This window comes from Leopardus geoffroyi, chromosome B4 (genome assembly GCF_018350155.1).
Source record: "Leopardus geoffroyi isolate Oge1 chromosome B4, O.geoffroyi_Oge1_pat1.0, whole genome shotgun sequence".
In the NCBI taxonomy this organism is placed as follows: Eukaryota; Metazoa; Chordata; class Mammalia; order Carnivora; family Felidae; genus Leopardus; species Leopardus geoffroyi.
The window spans coordinates 102,817,351-102,843,413 of NC_059341.1; the positions used below are offsets into that span (position 1 = coordinate 102,817,351).

At 36.7% G+C, this 26,063-nt stretch overlaps 1 protein-coding gene across 2 annotated transcripts in view; it reads left to right on the top strand.

Annotated features, from left to right (window-relative positions):
- The first annotated feature begins 836 nt into the window (after positions 1-836).
- The window catches only part of SYT1 (synaptotagmin 1), a 554,862-nt gene continuing 529,635 nt past the window's right edge, over positions 837-26,063 (top strand). For both annotated transcript variants that reach the window (XM_045464186.1, XM_045464185.1), the window contains exon 1: positions 837-1,238. The gene's annotated coding sequence lies outside the window, so the exon portion shown is untranslated. The remainder of the gene's footprint in view (positions 1,239-26,063) is intronic.

Consider the following 26,063-nt stretch of genomic DNA (forward strand, 5'->3'; position numbering starts at 1 on the left):
CTCCACTGCCTGGCAGCTGCCGGGTGGAGTCGCGCTCCCCGGCCCCACCTATGGGATGGAGCTTCCCCAGCAGCGCCGGGCGCCGCACCCCTCAGGAAAAGTCTCCAGGCATCTAGCAAGACTCGGGTCATTCTACCCACCACTTCCACCCCAGAAAACCCCCGCAGGATACTCTCATTAGCCTCCGAGAGCCCAGAGGACCGCCTCCCTGTGGCTCAGTTTGAGGACACTCGTGCAGATCCTTTCCTATCCCCGCCCTGCTCTGCTTTCACAACTCTGCTGGGTCAAATGGCCAAAGACAAACTTCTGCCTCTCCTTCCCCGCTCCCACCTTAAAAAACAAAAAGACAAAAAACAAAAAACAAAAGAAAGAAAAAAAAAAAAAACCCACAGTCTGCGAACCCACACGCGTCGGAACTCCTAGCGTGCTGTTGCAATCTGGGCATGCTCAGTATCAGGGCAGGTTTTGATTGAAAGTTAAAAAAAAGAAAGAAAGGGAAAAAGCTTTGTATTATGCCGTCTCCTTCTCTTGTGCATAGGGCTGGCTGAACAGGTTGCAGGGCATCCCTGCGCCTCCCCAAGGGGCTTATCGGGTGCCCTTGATTGCGTCTCCTTGGGATCTATCCCTCTCTTAGTTCACCCCCTCCCCCAGCGCTCCCGAACCTCCCTCTCCCGGTCCCTGTCCGCTGTGGGGATGGAGAGACACTAACAGAACTGGGATGGGCAATGTTGGCTGAGCGGATCCACCTATTATTAGTGGGCCCGGATTGGCTCCTTGCAGCAGCGTACCGAGGTGGAACCAATCAGGCGGTCGGGGCTGGGAGGTGATGGGCGGCCGCCTCCTCACTGGAGGGATTCCTGGAGAAGCTGCAGTGTGGGGATGCTCTAGACCAAGTACTGCCCTCCGTGTCTTTCTACCTCCTCCTCCTGCAGCGGCGGCAGCCCAGCACTTAGCGGCGGCAACTTGAGGCTGCACCCGGGGCGAGCCCCCCAGGGTGGTGCTCCACTGAGAGGGGGGCTCAGCGCCCCGAAGGGGTGTGTGTAGGGTGGGGTGGCCAGCTGGGACCAGCTGGTGGCCCTGAAAAACCTCCCACACACCCACACCCACACACCCCTTTTGTGTTGCAGGCTGCCCCTCCAAGAGCAGAGGCAGCGAGAGGACGCGTGTGTCTTGCACAGGTCCACGCGGGGAGAGCGGTGGGGACGGAGACCGGCACCACCTTCTGGTCCTCCCTCCAGGTAAGACAGCGAGACTGGCAGCGTGGCCACCTCGGAGGTGCCCGTTGGCTTGAATTCGCCCGCAAGATGTTGCTCTCGGTACACTTGGGTTTTGGTCGTGGGAGGCTGCGACCTGGGGAGGGAGCCCCGGGTGGCCTATTGTGAGAAATATAATGAGCCACATGTACATCTCCTGGAAAAGCACTTTGCCCAGCGCCCGTGATTCAGAGCCCGGAGTTGATGTTGGGCATCCCCCATCTTCTTGCTGCCTCTTTCCTTCCCATTCTTTCTTCTCCGTCCCCCACCCCCAATCTCCATCTCTCACCTCCCCCGCCCCTTGCTCAACCCCTCTCTCTCTCTCTCTCTCTCTCCTCTCTCTCTCTCTCTCTCTCTCTCATCTTCAACCTCCTCCCATCCTAAGAACGCACAGGGTTTCTTTCTCTTCCTGGAAACGATTCGATTGTCTTTTCTCAGAAGAAAGAGGGGGTTGAAGAAAGGAGAAAGATTTCTTTTGCCCGGGGTGGGGGGGGGGGGGGAAGGAAAACAAGATAGAATACAATCTCTGCAAAAATTAGAGTACAGAAAGCAATTAAACTGAATAAAGGGAGGAGACAAGCCATCCAGCCCGGGCTGTCAGAGAAGGGAAGCTTCAAGTTTGACTTCATCTCCTCTTTACAAGAGGCTGTGTCTCTTATCTGATTCCTTCAAACGAAACAAAAATAAACCACTGCTTTAACCCACTTTCAACTGCTTAATTGCTGTTGCTTTTAACCATGTGCTAACCAAGTGCTAACCATCTGACTTTTCCTGTTCCCATCCGTCCTGTGGGGCTATTTCGTATTGCCCATCAGTAATATCTGAACTTTGAGGGGTTTCTCATATGAAGAAACAAATTTTTTTTTAAACAGAGTCTTACCTTCCTGAGGTTCTCTGGTATGGCCCTTATGTTGGGGAGGGCAAAAAAAAAAAAGTAAAGTTTCAAGACATTTGTAAGTAACACCAGTGTTATCAGGAGGTTTGGATTTCTCTTTTGAGAAAGGTAATCTTCTGGTTAGTTTTGTGTACATGTTAGTTTTCACTTTATTAAATATTAACCCTTTGGTGAAATCAACCATTTCAGTTTGGTGTTAAAGCTAATTTTGTGTATGAATTGCCAGTTCATCCTACCATTCACTATGCTGTGCATTTGATTGCCTAGATATCGTACTCATGCCTTGCCTTATTTTTTTTTAATGAGAATATTTAGTGAATGTAAACATGGCTGGTGTTCATGCAATTTCAGTACCCCATTTGGAAGGCACACAGACGCTCAGCTGGCCAAGAATCCTCTCGTACTGGAACAAAGTTTAGAAAGTAATGGTAGGAAGATAGGCTGGAATTTAAAAAACCTTAAGGGGAAAATTGTTTTTGTTGTCATGTCCTATTATGAGAAAGAGAAGGACAGCAAAACAACTATGTTCCCTGCTGCCTGCACAATCGGTCAAGTAAAAGGTACTTGTTGGACAGAGCCTTGACAGCAGCTTCAGGAATTTCTAATTCCCTCATCAATGATATAAGCTTTCCTTTCCTTTTATTCATCAGAGACAGCTAAGTGATTATTGTCAGATGGGAGGAGGTAGAGAGAAGTGCCTAGCTGAATGTAATGGGGAAAGCATTCCAAGTGGGTCCTACATGAACGCAGAGAAGCCAGCAGATGTTAGTGTCCAGATGACTCCTTTCCTTTGATTTATCAGGGGAAATGCCAACTCTCATGTTTTGTTCTATTTGCACACTTGGGGTAAAAAAAGGCAATCTTCTTTCTAACTCTGTCTGGTCTTCCACACTAATTTCTGGACCCCAGAAAGTATTTTTTTTTAAACCACATATCTTTAGTGTATAAGTTTATACACTGACTTAGAAAGGAGCTGGTTTCATTTACTGTCAATGGAATGTATATTTTCTAAACCATTTTCCATTTGAGGCACTTATCTTTCCTATCTAAGTAGAATTAGCTAGAGTCACAAAAACAAGATCTTCTGTCTAGAGCTTTCGGCATTTAAATGCCTTGTTGTTGTTGTTGTTGTTGTTTTTTTAATGTAGTATCTCTGTTGAAAGCTAACTGATTTTTAGAGGTGCCACCTTTTAGGTACAAGGACAAAAGGACAGTCGCTTAATTGCCATATATGTGTACAACTGAATTAACAAGTTTATACATGAAAAGATGTACAAAACAGAAGCCCAATTACTGCCCATGCAAGCAAATTAAGATTTTGTTTGTTTATTTCTCCACTGTCTTAGGGAAGGTAAAAGTTTGTGCTTGATTTGTGAAATTTATTTTCATGTATCTTTACATATGTTAATTATAGCAATTACCTGTAGGAGAGATGCATATGCGTAGTTTTTCACATACTTCTGAAAAATTAAGCCTTTATATTCTAGAAGTCAGAACTAATTCCAATATATAGTGAGTGGATTGAGAGGAGACTTTAAATGATACATTTTAGGAAAGTATTCCCACAAAATGTTCTAATGTGGCAATTTCATATAATCTTCACATTTCCTCCTTTAAAAAGAATATCTTAGTAAGTCCTCATCATGTTTTAGAGCAAACATGGCAATTAGATTTTAAGGTATTTTTATCAGAACTGAAGACTGCTACTATACACAGGAATCCTAAAATACTAATTCCATAAAATACCATTCAATCTTAGTAGTTGCAGAGTACTTTTATGCTTCATTTCATAATGGAGAATATTATTCTATTTGGTCAAATTATCAGATAGCTCTAATGAAGAAATATGAAAATGGATACCATGATATTTACATGATAAGATTTTCAGATTAGGCTTGATGCTAACTGAAAATAAAACTAGAATATAGTAGCTTGTTTTAAATGATAGTTGCAAGATGAAATGGAAGTTTAATAAATAAAATGCAGAATGTGTTAGATAGCTGAAAGTTAATTTGAACTTCCCGTTAACCTAACAACACCATGGACATGATACCAATTCATATCTTTTGAGGCTAGTTTATTAAATCAATTTAAAGAAATTCCCCCAACAGGTTTTTAGAACAATCTAATCTAAAGAATTCGACTCAAGACGGACAATTTTATGAGCCTGAAATACTTATAGCTCTTATGATTTCCAGTTTGTGCAACAGCCGGGAAGAGATATCATTAATGCCAAATTGGAACATAACATTCCTTTTTCTAATGGTAGTGATTAGATGATTTAGGGGAGGGAAAGCAGAAATAAAACATTTTCATTACATAATGGAGTAAATTTCGTCTGATATTACAAAAAGCCAAGACCAAAGTTTGACTTTCTGCCATAAAATAATGTAGGTATGGGTCCTGCAAGTGTTTTGCTAAACAATAATGCTTTCTAAAATTAAATGTCTGCTGTACTTGTGGATTTTTAAATTTTTTCAATGATTTGCTTGTCACAAATACATCCGTATCAAAAGTTTAGTGGATCAGAGATGCTTTTTAGCTGAATTTGTTTTCCATTGAAATTGGCTAAAGCTATTTAAACTGGAACAAAGTATATGGCAGTCTAAATTCATAAGTAATTAGCATTTAGGGATGTGTGTGTGTGTGTGTGTGTGTGTGTGTATGTGCGTGTATATACACAGATGTATACACACACGTGTGTATACTTTTTAAATTATGTAACTTTTTCTAAAAGGATTAGAGATTAATGGACAGTATCAAATAATCTGCTGAAGCTAGGGACTGCTGTAAAAAGGACCCTTCAAAGAAAAATAACAGTGACTTGGGGATGCTTTTAATGGTTCTTTGGTTGAAAGCCTATTATACCCAGAGGCAAAATTAATGGGGGTCTAGATCTTTCCCTTTAGACAGCTTTTCTATGGCTTTGGGAAGAAGTTATTGTTCATATGAGTCATGGATTAAAACAAAATCAGTACAGGAAGATGCACTTCTATATACAGGTGACAAACCAAAATCATATTTTCATATAATGTAGGGATAAACTTTCTGTTTTTCTAAAGCTTGTATCAGGTGGTTTTTTTCAACATTTGCATAAAGCTAAACTTGTTCTGAATCTTTTACATAACTGTATGACATGGTTATTGCTTTTTTCAGGTTAGGGGGAGTGGTTTGGTGTCTTTAATAATCACTCAAGGAATGATCAATATTTTTCATAATATTTTTGAACTTGATTTAAACATCTCCATTAAGTGTGGCCGTTTTTTTTTTTTAGAATAGGCATTTAATTTCTCTAAGGAGAAGAAAACAGCATGTTTCCTTTAACTACCTTGTCACTTTAAGAGTTCTTGAAGAGCTGCTTTTATATCGACTGTAAGATAAACTATGCTAGCAGGGCATATGGACGTCTCTCTACTCACATGGGTTAGTAATAGGAAAATAAACTTACTTTAAATTATACTGCAAATATGTTAACGCTATCTATTGCAAGTAAGAAAGTATGCTGTCCTTTCTTGCACCTATGAATAAAACGTGAGCCTTTAACTGTTTTATTTAAAAAAACCTATTATTTTTAAAGTGTACAATGAGAAATCTATGTTGTCAAGAGTAAGCACTGGAGATGCTCTTTGTACAGTTTTAAATATAAATGTAGAGGTCCTGTTGCAAAGAAGCCCTCCTTTAAAATATGTTCCTTAATTTAAAAGCAATATTTAAGAAAGTTCTAAAACAAATTAAAGCCAAGTTTAGAAAAAAGTAGCACATTTATGATAGTATTAGAGATGAATTTTCTGCCACATCTTTGAAAAATGAGAAGCAGATTAAAAATTATTTCTCTAATTTCTATAATTTTTATATTTGGTTTTATCGTAAATTTTAATTGTGTGGAACTAGTTTTTGTTCTCTCTGTGTTTGTTTTGTCTCTATAATGCTCAGTGCTTAGAAGGCTATGTGGCATGCTGGTTCCCATAATTTACCAGTAATATAAACGAGGGGAGGTTAGAGTTCATCTTTTTTCGGTTATTGTTATTGTGGAAATAGAAAGAAAAAAATACTGGTCATTCCTATACTGGTCTCACATGTAGTATGTTGAGCATACTAATTATACACATAGGGAATAATTTTGTTAAAGAGGAGCTCTGGAACATTGTAAGGCAGATGAAGATAACAAATGCCTTTTATTTCTTAGCTGTTTGTACAAAATGGGAGCTAGAAAATTTCCATGCAAAGAATGGCCCTTTTCAGCTAGTATAAGAGTCTGGTAAAACTCTTTTCCTAACAGCCTGTAAGACGACATTCGATCACACATACCAGACAAGAACCCTGCCGGAACATCCCCAAATACTGTGCATAAGACATTTAGCCAAGTGCCTCAGTCAGGAATTTATTTTTGGTTGAAATATCCAATTAATCAAATCCAGGGTTGGTACTGAAATGTGGGTCTTATCTCATCCCCGTGCACCTATTGTGAAATGCAGCTTTGCTTCTCATCCTAAACAGCATAGAGTTCATATAATTATGATGTTTTGCCAAAGGATATCCTGAGTAAAAGGAGTTGTGTGTTTTTTTCTTCAATTAGTAAATGTTGTCTTTTTTTTTCCTAAACAATTCAACTAGTTAAGGATAACATGCACAAGCGCACTTAAACACAAATAGAATCACAGAGTTATTTAAATGTAGAACATTCTTATGCTACAATTGCTTAAATAAGACACACTATCTCTTGTCCTCCTCTCACATCCCCTCTGACTACAAGCATCTTTTCACATTAGGAATTAGACAAGCCCAACCCACACCTCTGATGAGAATTCCCTGGGTGTGGCCTCCAGAGGGCAGCCTCTTGTTTTTACGGAGGTCCATTTCCTCTCTGGGCCAGCCTTGCCGCCCAGACCTCACTCTTGCTGGGAAGCAGGTAATTGGATTTACTAATTGCTACTTAGAGATTTGTGGGCATATTTTCATCAACCTGAAGGCAAAAACACATGGAATACTCAGACGAAACATACACAGCCATACCAAAGTTAGCACTAACACTTTTAAAATGTGATGTTGGTCCATGTTTTTATGATAATTTTTTTTAAAGGCTTTATTTCATGGAATTGTTCTGATTACTCACAGATGATGAGATTGTTAGACATTGAGTGAATCAATGTAACTTTTTGTACTTATTAATACCTGTGGATAAAGCTGAAATAATTGGTAAAAAGAATTTCAGATCCTTGGGTTGGCTTGGGTACTTCCAAAATACACCTGTGTCTTGTTATGGAACCCTTAAAAATTTACATAACTCATCTTTATTGTCACTGAAAATTGAGAACTGGTTTGCTTTTCTATGGACTCTTTGGATATTACTGTGAAACACCACAAAGGGTTGCTTTTAAGACAGATTATTAATAATCTGTTTTCTGACCTAATTTTATGTGAGAGGTACTGTAAGTATGAACAACAGTATAGCATCACGGCAACAGACTAGACTCCCAAAAATGTCAGTTTCTAACTGTATGCTCGTGCTCTCTCCTTCAGAAGGAAAGCCAATTGAGTGTATTTTTTTTCCTTGTGATGTACTGCACCCCAGTATTCTAGCAATATAAACAGTGGGTAGGACCTTGTTCACCACCTGTAAAACAGGGAGACTGTGTAATTTTGAGGACAAAAATCATCAAAAAAATTTTCTTAGACAAACAACTTAATGGCCTTTGAAACAAGGAGAAGTGATATAACACAGGTTACCAAGGCCTAATTTAGCTTCTCTCCCAATCAGGGTTTAGGTAGCAGGGTTATTAAGAACAGTTGACACAATTTCTCAGGATAAAGACAAGGTAGCAAAGCATTGAATCTCTTTCTGACTTGGACTGTCTGCCAGATCCTGGTTTACAAGGCTGGCTTTCTGCCTAATCCCCAGCATTTTCATCAGATTTGAGGACTGAATAAAGTGAACCATTGGGTATTAGAGCATATTTCTAGAGCACCAGAATCTCTTCTATAAATAGAATAACATCACCATCCTATTTTAACCAATGTCCAAAATCCAAGAACACACACACGAAAATTTATATATATTTCATACTTGAATATATGTAAATCAGACCACTATATGCCTAAAAATACTTTTATTTATCTGGCTACAGAAATTCTCATGCTGCAAGGGTAGGTAACAACTTGATAGTACATGTATCTATTTTTAGTATTTTTATTAAATTTAAAAAGCCAAGCAATCACCTTGAGATATATCTAATAATTCAAGAAAGTGACATTTCAACAGAAAGCCAACATACTCATAAATTGACCAAAACTGCTCTGCTTTTAAATTGTGAAAACAACACAAAAAGACAAAAAGTACCCTATATGCATGTTTCCTTTTTTTTTTTTTTTCAATCAGGAATCATAGATACTTTCTGACACCACAAATGAATATTGATGATAGCGAAGAGCAGACTCCTTCAGGAAAAAGTAGAGTAGACAAGTTCTGTTATGGCTTTGAGAATCTGTTTCATGGTTTCTATATTGAACACATAGCGACAGTTTTATATCTCTTGACTTCTGGACCTTTAGACCTGTATGCATTGAAGCATATTACCACTCACTGCCAGAGTAGAAGAGATTTGCTCTGCTGTCCAGCTAAGAGTAATATAGTAACTCCCTTGCCTTACCTTGGTTTTCTTCCTTTGCCACCTCTCACCTTCCTACCCTCTCCTTATTCTTCCTTTTCTTCTTTCTATCTTAATGAATTATCTTCCTAAAATCACTAAGTGGGAGCTTCGTTCTCTAAAGTGCATGATAATCTCTACCACCTGGACTTCCTTTTGTGTCAACAAGCAGGAAATTTAATTCTTAATTTATATACATTTTAAGTTAGCTTTACAAAACAGCTGTATAGATAAATAAGGGAGCAGACACTTCATTTGTTTATGAAATATGCCATGATTTGTGTGTTTGTTTTTAAGACCTTACATGTGAAGTCTAGCCTATTGGTAATTTCTAGAAAAAATTTGATTACAAAAAGATAGAACAATAGTGTTTGAAAGTCCAAACAAATGGCATAACCTCTTAGGCATTTTTTTTCTTTTTTTTTTCTTTTTCCTATTTTGTTCTTCTAATGATAACAATTAATAAATGTTTTTATGACAGGGATGTAGCCCTGAATTCTTAAAAAATTACATTGCCTTATTTGGTTTTGATGATGGAGAGATTCTCCATTTTACAGATGCAATAAAGCAGACTCAGAAGTTAAGTTACCTGCTTGCAATTACACACTCGGAAAGCCTTTATAACTCTCTCCTACCGAATCTTGCTGCCTCAGCATTTAATAAAGAAAAAAAAAGTACGTTTTAAAATTCTCTCAATATATAAGAAGTAGTTTGTCATTCCTTATCAAAATTAAAAACACAAATCTAGCATCACTAAATTTGGATATACTCTTTTCATATTGAAAAGGTAGGGAAAGTGTAATATGCAGTCATTAGTTGTGTGACTAAAACTCTGAAATAAGTTGTATTTGTAATTGAAAATGATTCAAGGGACTGTTTTCTAAAATGTAAGTCACTAAGCCTGAGTCACTAGGCTCGGTTGGCCCTTAGTCATTGCTATATCACTGCGATAGGAGATGTCATTTCACTTGTTTCCTTATTTGTAAACTATGTAGTCCGAAGCCACCTCCTGGAGGGGCACAGAGATGTGACTGAGATAATGAGTGTTGTAGCTTTACTGCCTATGAGTTCTCCTTACTCCTCTCTCATTACTTTCCTCATTCGCACTCACCCACACAACCTGTGACTGCTTCCTGAGCATAATATTGATGGAAGTCGTTGAATCTGTAGATTCTTTTCTATTCCAAGATGGAGAGAGCTAAGCAGGGGACTTATGCAAGGCCCAATTATTACTCAGTCCTAGTGTGAAGTCTGTCAAATAGCAATTCTTGGTATGAAGAAATAAATACATTTGGACGTGATTAATACACATTGCAATGTGGGCTAACTTAATTGACTGTCTAGCGGATCTGATACAAAGAAAGGAGTTTTAATTGGGAAAGACCTATAGAAACAATGCAAAGTTAATTAGAGCATAGGAGAGGTATTTATGGGGAGTTTTGGACAAATGCAGGGTAATCATATTCTTATGTTTTTACTACGTGTCAGGCACTTTTCTGTGTACTTTCCATGCTTCATTCCATTTAACGTTGCCAACAATCTTAAGAGGTTGATACTAATGTATAAATTTTAAATGAGAAAATTGGGGGAAACGTAACTTGTTAGGGTCATATAACTGTTACACAGTAGGATATGGATTCAAACCCAAGCAGTCTGTTCATGGAACCTGTACTCAACCATAAGCAATCATATAGTCATTGAGATCCTCGGCGGAAGAAGGGGAACAAATCGTGACCAGGAAGTAGGGGTGTCTCAAAGAGATCGACGAATCATAGGCAAACTTTGTCCACTTCATAGTTTGAGCCATTATGACCACCACAGTGATGTGATAAAAGCATGAAACATCGAAGTCTTATAGATCTGAGTACAAATACCTACTCTGTCATGGTGAGCTTCAATGAGATTATTTCACTGATAGAAGTTTCATTTCACCAGGAAAGGAACTGTAATAACGTTTGCAAATTGTCTCATACTCAGTGGATGGCAGATCTGACCACCCTGGCCACCCATTTTTATGATTCAGGGACTCTTTTATTTAGAAAAATTCCACCTAACTCAAAATGGTTTAGGAAAGAAAAGGGATTTTAAAGTTCTCATTACCATACATCATCATGTTCAGGATATTCCGGATTTGGTCATAGCTGGAGATGGAAAATCAAACCATATGATTAGGACCAGATCTGTTATCCCTTACTCCCTCCCAGCCTTCCATCTTAGTCCTGCTCTCCTCTTCCATTGCTTTATTTAGAGTCAGCCTCTTAGTTTACAGTGGTAGGAATATACCCAATGAATATAGGGTCATTTAAGAAATCTCCATGTAAAGAGAACATCTTTTTTGTGCCAAAAAATTTCAGGATAAGCATGACTGGAACAACTTGGGTCACTTGCCCTGAACCCATGAAATATGTTATTTACGCTGAGCATTGTGTCATCCCTGGATTTAAAAGTTGGGCACAGCATTACTTAACTAAATAGAAAGAGAGTTTTGCTGTTACAAGAAGGAAAATGACTAGATTTAGGGCAGGCAAAAGCAGCCAACATCCAGTTCCCAAGGTCCAGGCCCTGACCTCAGAAAAGATGCCGCCTGGCCTTAATGCTGATGCAGGCTCTTGGAGGACCCCTGCTGTTCCAGGCACTAGTTGGTGGGTCAGGGGAAGATCCAGGGAATTCTAGGGAGAGATCCATTGTAGTTGAGGATGTGGAGAGGAATGACACTGAGAGGCTTAAAGCAATGGCCATTTACCGTTATGGAAACATTCAGTAATTTGACAACAGGTATGACTTTTTCAGGGTGGAAATGCTGAATATCAGAGGTTAAGGGCTGAGTTGAGTTTCATTTAATTCTATTTGGGTCTTTACTTCCTCTTTTTTAATACAGTAGTCAGGTACTTCTAGAACTTGAGGATTCCTAGACTCTAAATTCAGTAGAGCTGAAAGCAGCTGCCCGAAGGTATGTGCAGGGCCAGTTGTGCATAGGTCAATACTTCAAATTGTTGTTTTGTGTGTGCGGGGAGTGGGGGGGTGGTTATTTCAAATTTACAACCACCCTGTTACCCCAACTCCCTATATATTGCTACAGATGCAACAGAATGAACAAAAATATGATACGTTTTCCTCCCTGCTGTAGCCCAAAATGAACAGGAATTTTTTAGAAATAATGTATTTCTTCAGTAAGTACCAACATGTTGCTATTATAAGCCAAGCACTATTTTAGATGCTGGGAATGCAGAAGCAATCACAGCAGACAAGTTCCCTGCGTTTAAGGCAGTTTGCATTCTAGGGAAGGATACACACAATGAAAAGCAACAGCAACAGCAAAACACAACTAAGATAGTTTCAAAAAGTGAGAAATGCTGTTAAATAATAAAACAGGCAAGTAAATGAAACAAAGCAACACTGGGGACTCTGGTGAAGCAAAAAAAATATTTAAGTCGAGGCATAAAAAGAGAGGGAGCCAGCTATGTAAAAGAGGGAGAGCATCACAGCTTCCCTCCACGGAGGGAATAAGTTTCTGCTCCTGGAAGAAACTGAAGGCAAATGCAGCCGAAGTGGAAAGGTACTGGTTTCATGAGTTGAACCCTGCTTTCATATTCTAATTAAAACAATCTTTAAATACCGTGAAGGAAAAATTTCAAAACAATGTGATATGATCACAATAACCTCAACATAGTTTAAACACACATGAAGTGTCCTATCTGGGTAATATATTTTCAGTCTGTGTTCATATGCTTATATTGTTTTATGGTTATGGTCTCATGGAATACATGCTCTTTCCACCCTGACTTTCAAAATGCATTCTTAGGTGTCTTGCAGGTGTGTATTTTCATTCTCCATTTTCATCTTTAGAAGTGTAACTCCTTTTCTTTTGTGGCATGTATTCCTTAGACACTTTCTATATATCTTTTGTTGACTCTTAATAACCTTTCTCGTTTTGCCCTCCTTTCTAAGGGAATCGCACATGTGGTCTACCCCCTAATTTTATTATTTCTCTGAATTTGAGTGAACACCTTGGCTTTTTATCACAGTAATGATTTTTTCAATGTAATTTCCTTTTGAGTATATATTTGATGATATCCTCCAAAACTCTAATTTAGATTTTTGAAACAAAAGTAAATAAACACTGGAAACATAATGAAACAAATCAGTTTGTGTCGATTGTCATTTAGACAACACAAGTCTCAGAGCATTAACCGGAAATTATTTCTCCTTTATCTGGTTTCATATCCTGGTTTCAAGAACTCAATAACCCAAGTCTACCTAGGTCATCTTGTGATAGTAAACTGGGGCTTACAGAGGCATATTAACTTCTGTGAGATTACAGTACTACTCAATATGCTGCAGTGGTAATGAAGTAATAATTAAAGCATCAATTTCAAATGGCCTTCTATTTTCCCTTAAGATTCCTCTGGATATTATACTCTGATAATAGTATATTTTGAAAATGGAATTTTCTTTGCTGAAATGGCACAAACCCACCTATGTGTGAATACAGCAAGGGTGTTATAATAAACTATTCTGGTCAATAAGCGATAGGCTCTGTTTTCCTTATCTGTAGAAACGAGGCTCTTTAGTATCCTAAATATCTTCTGTTTTAGTACATATATACAGGTATACTTGCATATGTTTGGATTTTACAAATATTGCTGATTGCCCCACTAACTGCAAGTGTTTCAGGATTTTGCGGTGGTATTTTTTTTTTATCATCTCTGACTTGCCAGTGCTTGAGAGACAAGAGAAAAGGAGTGTTCTAGAGAATTGTGTGTGAGTGAATGAATCCACTAAATCTATATTTTCTAATGTTTTCAAATGACAGCCAAACTCAATACACAAGTTCAATAAAAAAACTCAAACAGAAGTTCAATAAAATATTTTTATGGTGTTGTGTTCTAATACTTCCTTTTCAGTTCTCTTTTTTCCTAATTCATTAAATAACACTACTGGTCATGGCCAAGTAAGTTAATTTAACAACCTACTAATAGGTAACAATCTGTAGTTTTAAAAATACTTCTTTAGAAGTATTACCACTTTTCAAAGAATTAGAGTACATTTAAGATCCCATTAAGTGTATGTAAGTACAATTGATACTCAGAAATTTGCAGTGGCTTATTTTGAATATAATGGATCATCATTCTGTAAATGTGTGAAATTTAATAGAGTTCCCATACCAGAATTATAGTGTTCTTGCTATAGTCACATAGGGGTAATTTTGTGTAAATTTGCACTGGGTTATTTTTTTAATTAATTTATTTTTTGGTTTTTACTTAAATTCCAGTTAGCTAACATTAGTGTCATATTAGTTTCAGGTGTACAATTTAGTGATTCAACAATTCTATACAACACCTGGTTCTCTTCACGGCAAATGCACTCCTCAATCCCCACCACCCGCTTCATACGTTGCCCCCATCCAACTCCACTCTGGTAACCATCAGTTTGTTCTTTATAGTCTGTTTCTGGTTTTCCTCTCTCTCTTTTTTCCCCCCTATGATGGTTTTGGTGGTTAAATTCCACATACGAGTGAAATCATACGGTATTTGTCTTTCTCTTAATACCTTCTAGCTCCATTCATGTTGTTGCAAATGGCAAGATTTCACTCTTTTTTATGGCCGAGTAATATTCCTATGGAATTTTATATATGTATATAATGGAATTACATATATATATGAAATATATATGTAAACATACACATAAACATGAGAGTGCAAGTATCCCTTAAAACTAGTATTTTTGTATTCTTTGGGTAAATACCTACACTGTGTTCCAGAGTGCACTGTAGTAACCTTTTTTAAGCCCACAACGAATCTGGCACTAATATTGTTATTGGTCATTCTCACTCGAGCAGATCCATGTTAGTCTGCTACGTTCTGAGAAATTCAGTTAATAGCTACTGGTTATAATAGCTATCAGTTAAAAACTATTACTCTTTCTTTTTGCTGAAACTGGGTCAGTGTGTTATACTCCTTTTTGGTATGGATAAATTTTCTCATAGAGACACACAGATACACAGTGGTTAGAAATTGTTTCTCTTCCTTTAAAGTAGTGAGCAGAGAACTAGCCTATGGAACCAACACACAATAAATACTGCACATAGGGTATTTAGAATTTTGTGTTCAAATTTAAAAACAAGCAAATACTATAAACGCCCTCAGTCTGTCACTAAGTTAGTGATGTTGTGATTTTATTAGATCTCTCTGATACCTTTAATTATTAATATATTTTAGAGTTATATGTTCAAATTTAAAAAACAGTGTGAAAACCCTCAATCTGCCATTAACTTCATGATGTGGGGATTTTACTAGATGGTATCTCTGAAACCTGGCTGGCTCAGTTGGTAGAGCATGTGATTCTTAGTTTTGTGGTTTTGAGTTCGAGCCCCATGTTGGGTGTAGAGATTACTTAAAATCTTAAAAAAAAAAAAAAAGAAAACTGCCAGCACTCCTGGCAAATTTGGAGGGTAAGCTAAATCATGTGTGTTTTATAGGAGTCCTGACATGAGAACAACTGCTATTTTAACAGATGTTTGGATCTCTTAAAGAGCCCTCCAAGTTACCACATCCAAACCTGAACTCAATCTTTTTACTAATAAATCTAGTCCTTCCCCAATGTCTTTGATCCTAATGAATGATTCCACCATCTAACGAGTTGTGTTATTTGGAAACTTATCGTCATAGGTCTCTCATCCTTACCCCCGAATCCAAAATAAATGAAGTCTAATCATTTTTGGCTCACAAATATCTTTAATCTCTACCTCTATTGCCACAGCATAGTCAAATCAACCTGGTCTTCTTAATCCAACTGTTCTTGACTTTCAAGTCCATGTATTATCTGGACTCTACTATTCACCAACCTAATTTCTCATATTACTCCTCTCATCTTCATGCTCTGGGCACATTGTCCTTCTTTCAAATTTTTAGTATTCCAGTCTCTTCCTGCCTCAGGACCTTAGCACATGCTGCTCCCTGTGCTTCAAGTACTGTGGAATGTATCTGCTATGAGCAGACAATAACATTGTAAAATCAGAAATATAATATGGCTGGTTGTTTAGAAATAAATGTTTATTATGTCTGAGAACAAATGTTTAGTTTTTACATATTACAAGAGTTTGGATGTCTCACTTTTAAAAATTAACCACAGAACTGTCAAACTGTGATAGAGAGGGATTTGAACAATAATTGAAAAAAAATTTTGTTTTTTTTACATTTTAGGAAACTCTAGAGTTTAAGTTTGAATATGTTAAATACTTAACCGCTTTTAAAGAGGAAATGTATTTATAAATTAATATGTTACAGGTGAGGATACCCATGAGACTAAGTAAAAGAAATCTTGAGTGGGTTGTAAAGAAGTGCTTTAAATACACATCACTGAAATTTTAACCTTAGGATATTTTTTCCAATTATTTTTGTAATGTGTTTTCTTAAAATCATGGCATCACAGATTTTTTTTCTTATTTGTTTCTTTTCTTTTTAATGGGAACACTCTGTGATCTAACATCCTCTGGGTGTGAAAACACATCTCCAGAAAATATCTGACAAAAAATGCAGTGAAAAATCTTCCTAAATATAAAATAGTGAGACTGTAACAAATAGGGCTGATATAATCTTTAAAATTCTTTGATTCATGATTACTCTTTAAAAAAAATCTGAGATACGTTTTCATTTCTGAACTTTTCTTCAAACAATGCATTATAATATTATAACAATGAAGAATCAATGTTTATTATCACAGTGCAAAAACTCAGGTTGAACTTGAGTGCTCTCTGACTGCAGGACCCATTTTTATGTTGTTTCCAGTTATATCCTCGTTGTTGACCTACCTAGCAGTGCTTAGCACTTACTAAGTAAGCACTTAAAAATCTTTGGTGAATATTACTGGTTAAATTATCCTTGTTGATTTTGTTTTCATTTATTTCTCTCATTCCTAGTTTTCTTCAAACTAATATAGTAGCTTAATGTCTGATCTTGGTAATAGGAATCTACAGGAGCTGGAATTATAGTTGACTTTGATTTTTAGTCCAGGCAAATTATGACTTCTTTGTTTTTATTAGTCTTTACTTCCCCAAATAAATTGGCCAGAGAGCTCACTATTGAGTTCAAAATGAATGTGTTTTAAGTGTTTACTTTATGATAATTAAGAGTGTAAACATAATGAAGAATATATTTCAATTCTACTTTAGTGGGACCACTATTTTAGATTTTGGGGGTCAATGCGAACTATTTTAAAATACATAATTATTCTTTTGCTTTACCTAATCCCTTTACCCTCCTCTTCATCTTTTCTTAGTACTGTTCTTAACCTTTTCCTCAATTAAATCCTACGTCTGTATTACATTCAAAGCACGAAGAGTTCTATTACTAAAAAACAAAGACACTCATTCTGTATAGATTTTCTAAATATGTTTAATTCTCTACTTTGGAAACTTTTTAAGTTTAGTTTGTTGCCAGTAAAGAACGGTGCTTTTAAGGAAATATTTTAGCTTTTAAGTGAAGAAGTATTCTATAAAATACTTAAAATATTCAAATAATCACAAAATGTATAAATTGAAAAAATAATCTTTCAGATTCCTTGTTACTTTCCAGATGTAATCACTGTAAAAAAGTCTCTTGTATCTACTAACAGAAATACGTGCATATGCAAACGTACATTACATTTAAAATCATTCTATTAAATATAATGTACTACACATTTTAAATTATTAGATGATTCTATGTTGGGTAATATTTTACACAAAGTATCATTTTGTAATGTACATACATTTTTAATTTTTTTAATGTTTATTTTTGAGCGAGAGAGAAAGAGAGAGAGAGAGAGAGAGAGAGCAGGAGCGGGAAGGGTCAGAGAGAAAGAGAGACACAGAATCTGAATAGGCTTCGGGCTCCGAGCTGTCAGCACATAGCCTGAGGCGGGGCTGGAACTCAAGACTGGGGAGGTCATGACCTGAGCCAAAGTCAGTTGCTTAACTGACTGAGCCACCCAGGTGCCCCATGTAATGTATATTTTTTATATTAGAAAGTTATATAAGTCATTTTGGTTAATGTAACATGAAATAATTCTATAAAATATGTTAACTATGGGGCACCTGGGTAGCTTAGTCGGTTAAGTGTCCAACTTCGGCTCAGGTCATGATCTCACGGTGTGCTGAGTTCAAGCCCTGCATCGGGCTCTGTGCTGACTGCTCAGAGCCTGGAACCTGCTTCTGATTCTGTGTCTGCCTCTCTCTGCCCTTTCCCTGCTCACTCTCTGTCTCTCTCTCTCTCTCTGAAAAAATAAAATAAGCATTAAAAAAAATGAAAAAAAAATGTTAAATTCAAGTGATCCAAGTTACTTTAAGCCAATTCAGTTTTATATTTTTAACTATTTTTGGCATAATTTGTGATGATTGTGTCAATACACGTAAGATATTAAATGATTTTATAGATTTGATTATGTTTAAGGATTAAAAAAAATGTTTGTTTATTTTGAAAGAGAGAGTGCAGGCACAGGAACGGGGGAGGGGGAGACAGGCCCTGTTAGTGCAGGGCCTGATGCAGGGTTTGGTCCCACAAACCACAAGACCCTGACCTGTGCTGAAATCAAGAGTCAGAAGCTTAACTGACTGAGCCATCCAGATGTCCCATATTTAAGGATTTTTTAAAGTTCCTCTTTTATTGGGGCGCCTGGGTGGCTCAGTTGGTTGAGCTTCCGACCTCGGCTCAGGTCATGATCTCACAGTCCGTGAGTTCGAGCCCCGCATCGGGCTCTGCTGACAGCCCGGAACCCAGAGCCTGCTTCAGATTCTGTGTCTCCCTCTCTTTGACCGTCTCCCGTTCATGCTCTGTCTTTCCCTGTCTCAAAAATAAATAAACATTAAAGTTCCTCTTTTATCATGTTACAAAGTATTCTTGGGTAACAGATATTGGAATGTCTTATTTAAAATTAATATTTTTATCAATAATGTTGTTATAGATCATAATCTATGTGGTTTTAATGTTTGAGTTCCTTTATATGTTCAGACACTATTACAAATAAAAATTTTATAATCACATCTAATATATATTTGGTTGGGGGTTGCAATAGGCTAACCTTAAGGATTTTAAAGTATCTCAAAATGTAAAATGTTTTAAGAATTATCTTGCACATTTTAGCTATGCGACAAATATTTTAAAACAAAAACAAAGAATATGGAAGTTGTTTCAAGAAATAGGAAGTTTTTAGGAGTCCTTAGAAAGTTCATTAACTTTAATAATAATAGTTTGCATGTAGAGAGCTTTAATTACATGCCGTGTGCCTTTCTAAGAATTTTTGTGCATTACTCATTTAATCGTACTTCAAACCATTTGTGAGGTTTGTACTATTATGCCCATTTTGGAAATGAGAAAATGAAAGGTCACAGAAATGATGCTGTTTGCTTCCAGCCGCTCCGCTGGTAAGTGTTACAGCTGGGATTCAGTGAGGAAGGTTTGCCTTTATTGTTGATAGGATCTAGGTCACTGAGCATTAGCTTAAAAGTACTCAGTGTCAACAACCTGTAGTCCACAAAGAGCTTACCTTTTGGGGGGACAGATAAGTGGAAAAAAATGAAAGAAAAAAGGGGAGAGGGAGGGAAGGAGGAAGAAGCAGGAAGGAAGGAAATGATTCTGGGTGTAGTATGTTTTATTTTGGTAAGTGCTGTCAAAGAAGTAAAAACAAACAACAACAACCAAAAACAAAACAAAACAAACAACAACAACAAAAAACAACAAGGAAAGAAAGTAGAGAGTGCCAGGTTTCCAAGAAGAAGGTGGAATGCATTTTATTATTCCTTTTTGTGCTGAAACTACCTTTTAAGTATCTTTTTTTTTTTTTTTTTGCAATTTAAAGTTGAAATTTATTTCAATTACAATTCTTTTGTTATGCGTTAAAGCGGTTTTAACCTTTAGAGGCATAGGATTATTTCAGAATAGGTCTTTTTAATGATTCATTGTGTATGAAGACATTGGACGATGCAATTAGCTTTTTAAAAATTGAATTATAATTAATATACAATGTCCTATTAGTTTCAGATGTACAATAAGATTCCACAAGCCTATACATTTCTCAGTGCTCATCATGATAAGCATGCTGTTAATCCCCTTTATTTCACCCTTTCCCCCCACCCACATCCCTCTAGCAACCACCAGTTTTTCTCCGTATTTAAGAGTCATTTGTAATCTCTGTCTTTGTGTGTGTGTGTGTGTGTGTGGTTTGTTCACTTGTTTTGTTTGTTAAATTTCACATATGAGTGAAATCATAGGATATTCTCTGACCTATTTTACTTAGCATTATATCCTTAGTATTAGATGCATCCTTGTTGCCCATCCTCCTTTTTTATGACTGATACCCCATTGTATATATATGCCACATCTTCATTCTCCATTCAGCCATTGATGGACCCTGGGTTGCTTCCATATCTCACCTTTTGTAAACAATGCGGCAACAAACATAGGGGCACATATATCTCTTTGAATTAATGTTTTTGTTTTCTTTGGGTGAATACCCAGCAGTAGAATTACTAGATGATACGGTAATTCTATCTTGAATGTTTTGAGGAAGCTCCATACTGTTTCCCACCATGACTACCCCAATTTGCATTCCCACCAACAGTGCACAGGGGTTCCTTTTTCTCCACATCCTTGCCAATACTTCTTATTTCTTGTCTATTTTGAATTTAATCATTCTGACAGGTGTAAGATGATATCTTATTGTGGTTTTGATTTGCATTTCCCTGATGATGAGTGATGCGGAACATCTTTTCATGCGTCTGTTGGCCATTTGTATATCCTTTCTGGAAAAATGTCTATTCAGGCCCTCTGTCCATTTTTAATCAGATTATTTGTGTTTGGTTTTGTTTTGCTGGTGTTGAGTTGTATAAATTTTTATAAATTTTAGATATCAACCCTTATTGGATATATCATTTGCAAATATCTTCTCTCATTGAATAAGTTGCCTTGTCATTTTGTTGACAGTTTCCTTCACTTTGCAAAGGCTTTTTAATTTGGTGTAGCCCCACTAGTTTTGCTTTTTTTTTTTCCCTTACCTGAGGTGATGTATCTAGAAAAATGCTTCTACAGCTGATGTTAGAGATTACTGCCTCTGTTTTCATCTAGGAGTATTATGGTTTCATATCTCACATTTAAGTCTTTAATCCATTTCAAGTTTATTTTTGTATATTGTATAAGAAAGTGCTCCAGTTTTATTCTTTTGCTCGTAGCTATCCTTTGTCTAACACCATTTGTTGAAGAGACTTTTACCCCCCACTGTATGTTCTTGCTGCCTATGTCATAGATTTACCATCTAAGTGTGGGTTTATTTGTGAGGTCTCTATTCAGTTCCATTCATCTACGTCTCTGTTTTGTTGCCACTATCATCATATGGTTTTGATTATTACAGCTTTGTAGTATGTCTTGAAATCTGGGATTCTGATACCTCCAGCTTTGTTCTTTCTCAAATTGCTTTAGCTAATTGGGGTTCTTCTGTGGTTCCATACAAAGTTTAATATTATTTCTTCTAGTTCTGGTATTTTGATAGGGATTTCATTAAATCTATGGATTACTTTGGTTAGTATGGACATTTTAACAGTATTCATTCTTTGAATCCATGAGCATGAAATATCTTTCCATTTGTTGGTGTCATCTCCAATTTCTTTCATCATCAATGTTTTATAGTTTTCAGAGTACAAGTCTTTCACCTCCTTGGTTAAGTTTATTCCTATTTTATTTTGGGGAGTATAATTGTAAATTGGAACGTTTTCATAATTTCTTTCTGCTACTTCATTATTAGTATATAGAAATACAACACATTTCTGTTTATTAATTTTGCATCCTGGAATTTTACTGAATTCATTTATCAATTTTAGTAGTTTTTGGTGGAGTCTTTAGTGTCTTTATGTATAGTATTATGTCATCTGCAAATAGTGAAAGTTTTACTTCTTTCTTACCAATTTGGATGCCTTTTATTTCTTATCTGATTACTGTGGCTAGGATTTCCAGTACTAGGTTGAATAAAAGGGGTGAGAATGGACATTCTTACCTTGTTCTTGGTCTTAGAGGAAAAGCTCTCAGTTTTTCATTGAGTATGATGTTAGCTATGGGTTTTTCATATATGGACTTTACTATGTTGAAGTACGTTCTCTCTAAACCTATTTTGTTGAGAGTTTCTATCGCCAATGCATTTATCAGAATAGGGTGGTAGCTGAAGGTTACACTGGAGCACATAGATCTGATGTGAGAAACTGAGCTTTGGTAAGATGTGGGACCACGCGTGGTGACTTGACAACAGAGGCCCTTGTGCTTTAGGTAAAGTAGTGAAGAAAGTACCCCAAGTTTCAGTTGAGGTAGCGTGGGGGCAGATGGCATGGGGTACTGGGTTGACTTGGCTTCTATTCTGAATGAAATGGGAAACCGTGGTAGAGCTCCTCCCCCAAGGAATGTCGTGAAAAACCCAAGACTGGAAGGCAACCTGGCCATGTGTGCGAGTCGCCTATTCAGACAATATGTTACCATGTATGGGAGACAAAGAAGCAAAAATTGTACAAAAGGCAACCCCCTTCTGCACTCGGGGCTCAGCCTTTTGGGATCCTAGCTCGCGGAGCCCATGCGAGCACGAAGAAAGTTGCTTGCTGGAAAGAAAAGCCTCAGTGTCCCAGCTCTGTGTGTGTGTGTGTGTCTCCCCATTACAAAATCATTGAAATGTTTTGAACAGAAGGGTAACATGTTCCTACTGAGATTTTTTTAAGAGTCATTTTGAATAAAATGTTTTTGCTAGATTGATTGAGCAGGGCAAGGGCACAGAGGAAATTTGCTCTTTTGTAGGCTATTATAGTTGAGGCAAAATTGCCCTATATCTTCTCTCTGTGTGTTTTCCTAGATTTTGTGGCCTTTAACTACATTAAAAGACCAAGAGAAAGTTCGGAAATATGTTACTATAGAATGTTTATTTAAAAATGGGTTCCATTTCCACCACGTGAGTCAGAGCCTACCATAACACTGATTTTATTTTATTCTTTTTAGCATTTTATACATGCATTTCCCAGCCACCTTGCCATCTAATTCATTGTCTTGGGGCAAGTAGATACAAGTTGGGTTATCGTTAAAGCATCTGGGAAAGTGGCAGAGAAATTTTTTTTCCCTATGCTTGAAAGACTTACTAATGCACTTTCAAAGTCAGAGGAAGAGAAACATTAAGGGTTCATGAATATAAAGTGAGTGCAATTGGTTCTAAAAGCCATCCTCCGTAAAATACCTGGATTGGCATTGATATTCAAGAAAATTGTTTTTAGACAAAATGCTTTTGCTTTTCAATATTTTACATTTAATTTCATTTTACACAAGAATATATCAATGTCAACATTTAAATGATACCCGCTGTGCTGAAGACTGATTTTGAAAATTGTCAGACATTTGATGTTATTCTCTAAAAGTAACCATCACTTAAATGTTGCTTATAGTTAAATATATATCAACAAATTAACAATTAAAAGGTATTTATAATCCTTATAACTGTGATGAACTATATTTCAGTCAGTATGTACTCCTGGTGCTTTAGGTACATGGCAAATATTTTCTCATTGTTTACTATGAGATGAGCATTCAGCCACATTTTCCAGATTTTTTTTTCTAAAGGCTTTGTTTTTTCAAGGAGCATTTAAGATAGTTAGAGTGAAGAAAGATCCAAAAATGCTTTCACTGAAAGTATAAGACAGTCTATTATCTATTGGTAAAGTTAAAAATAAAAAAGGATAAATAAACAAATACAAGTTACTTTAGGTTAAGGCGTTTACTAAGGTTTCATGGCCTCTTAAGTCTATTTAGTCATGAGAACTGGGAGCCTCACAAGTCAGGAAGATAGAATTCCAGTTGGTAAAATTGAGAAAATAACCTCCTAGGATATTTCAACTTTCTACCTTAGAATATAGTATACGTTATTTACTTTTTCTATTATAATATGAGCTCCTGGAGAATAGGGAGAATGTCTACATTGTCTCTGTATCCCAAACAATATCTTATACATAGCTGATACTGAATAAATACTTACTGATTGAATGAGGTATGTGTATTCTTCTAAGATGGTAATACATAACCTTTTATTAGGAGAAATGGGATATTATTGCTTGTTTGACAACACGGATTATATTTCTCAAATGTGATATTTTTGGCTTACTGAAAACAACTTTACCGTTCCTAGATGGAAATATTTAAAACTAACAAAATTTTATCTCTAAAGAGGATTTCTCAAGTTTTGTACTTCAAAACTATTATTAGTTTCAGTCAAATTTATGATAGGAGAAAAGCGACATGTTAATTACTAACAGTAGTAGCAGGAATAAAAAGCAAAATTGTATTTTTTATGCTTTTTAGACATAAAAGTAGTTTTTTAATCACGTAAAAAAATAAACTTTTGTGTGTGTGTGTGATTTGGGAAGATTTGTGTTGCCCTTGTATGTAGAGGACTACACAACTATGTAATGTACGCATAAGCAAATTGCTCGTATTTCAACTCATTCCCCATTTTACTTCCACTTTCTTATTATCATTGTGTACAATGCCCTCGTTAGATGGATAAACCCATTTTCATTTGTAAGCTTTAATGAAATATATTCAAGCTGCTGCCATAATAAAATATATTCAACCTACTGAGAAATAATGCATGCAAAGTGATTAGTATGATGCTTGACACAGACAAATGCTCAATAAATGATCATTTTATCTACAATGCCTATTATTATTCTTCCTAATCTTCTTGGAGTTGTTCACTTTCTGAAATGCTTCAGAGATCACTTCTACCAACTACCTTCTGAACTCCACATGGTTCCACATACCTCCGCCTGGTGATTGGTTAATATCTTTGGTAGCTTCTGAGTCATGCTTCAACAGGAAACCAAGGGTGTGATTTGCATCCTAGCATATCCTCCTTCCTCCTGCTCACTGTCACTTCTATTTTTGCTTTAGAGCACAGGGTTCTTAAAGGCATCGTATTCCAAGGTTTCCTATATACACAGATTTTCTACCTGCTTCTCTGTAAGAAATGTGTACTTGGTAACAAATGTTTACTAGAAAAAGGCAGCTATAGCTAGGTTAATACCTAAGGCCAAAGCTTTTCATTTCTTCTAAATCCTCTAGTAGTTCCCCTCTGTAGACTACTACCAATTTTCTGCCCCAGTTCTCCCAGGGTTCCTGGTCCAGTTAATTTACTTAAACCGATCAAAAATGATTTGAGTACCTATAGTTAATCCATTGACAAGCACATATTGAATTCTTACTTTATCCAGGGATGTTTGTTCAACACTAATTCCGGATACCTTATCCTGGCATCCATGTTGCCTCAAGAGTTTCAAAATATTCAGAATTGTATGCAAAATGTGGTGTGCATGTTTGCATATGCAATTTCCTAGTCCCTGGGAATGAACTCACAGTTTCTATCGGATTGTCAAAGGGTGAAGACTCTAAAGAGATTTAAGATTTACTCTAGAGAGGCAAAAATGGATAAAACATATTTTTCTGGTTGAGGAGTTTGCAATAGAAGTGAAATTGACATAGTATATGGAAGTATCAAAATAGGGGTGAATGGTATAGTATATAATATTTACGAACAGAAAAATCACTTAGTGATAAATTGGAGGGAAGAACTTTATCTGGCCTAGAAATAAGTTACTTGTTAAAGTTTCATGGGATTTCCATCCTGTGAGGAAAAGAGTATGAGCAAGGCCTTGGGATTAGTATTGATTAGAGTGTTTGGGAAGATAATAAAGAGGCTAGGTCTTGAATAATACTGGGTTATAAGAAAAAGTTATTGAGTACATGAGATCTTAATAATTCCCATGATATAAAATGCTAAATAGTAAAAAGATACATGGCAGATTATCTTTTAGCTAATCTTCCTTAGATTTAAAAACATTTAGGTTCTGAAACCCGTAAATAATCTTGAAAAATTGTTTTGTAAAATAATTCTTTTTTTTTTTTTTAATTTTTTTTTTCAACGTTTTTATTTATTTTTTTGGGACAGAGAGAGACAGAGCATGAACGGGGGAGGGGCAGAGAGAGAGGGAGACACAGAATCGGAAACAGGCTCCAGGCTCTGAGCCATCAGTCCAGAGCCTGACGCGGGGCTCGAACTCACAGACCGCGAGATCGTGACCTGGCTGAAGTCGGACGCTCAACCGACTGCGCCACCCAGGCGCCCCTGTAAAATAATTCTTAATAACAGCATAATACATCATTAAGAAATGTGCTGTGGCACTAAGTACAGTTCTTTAACAGCATATTATAATAGCTTACACTGACC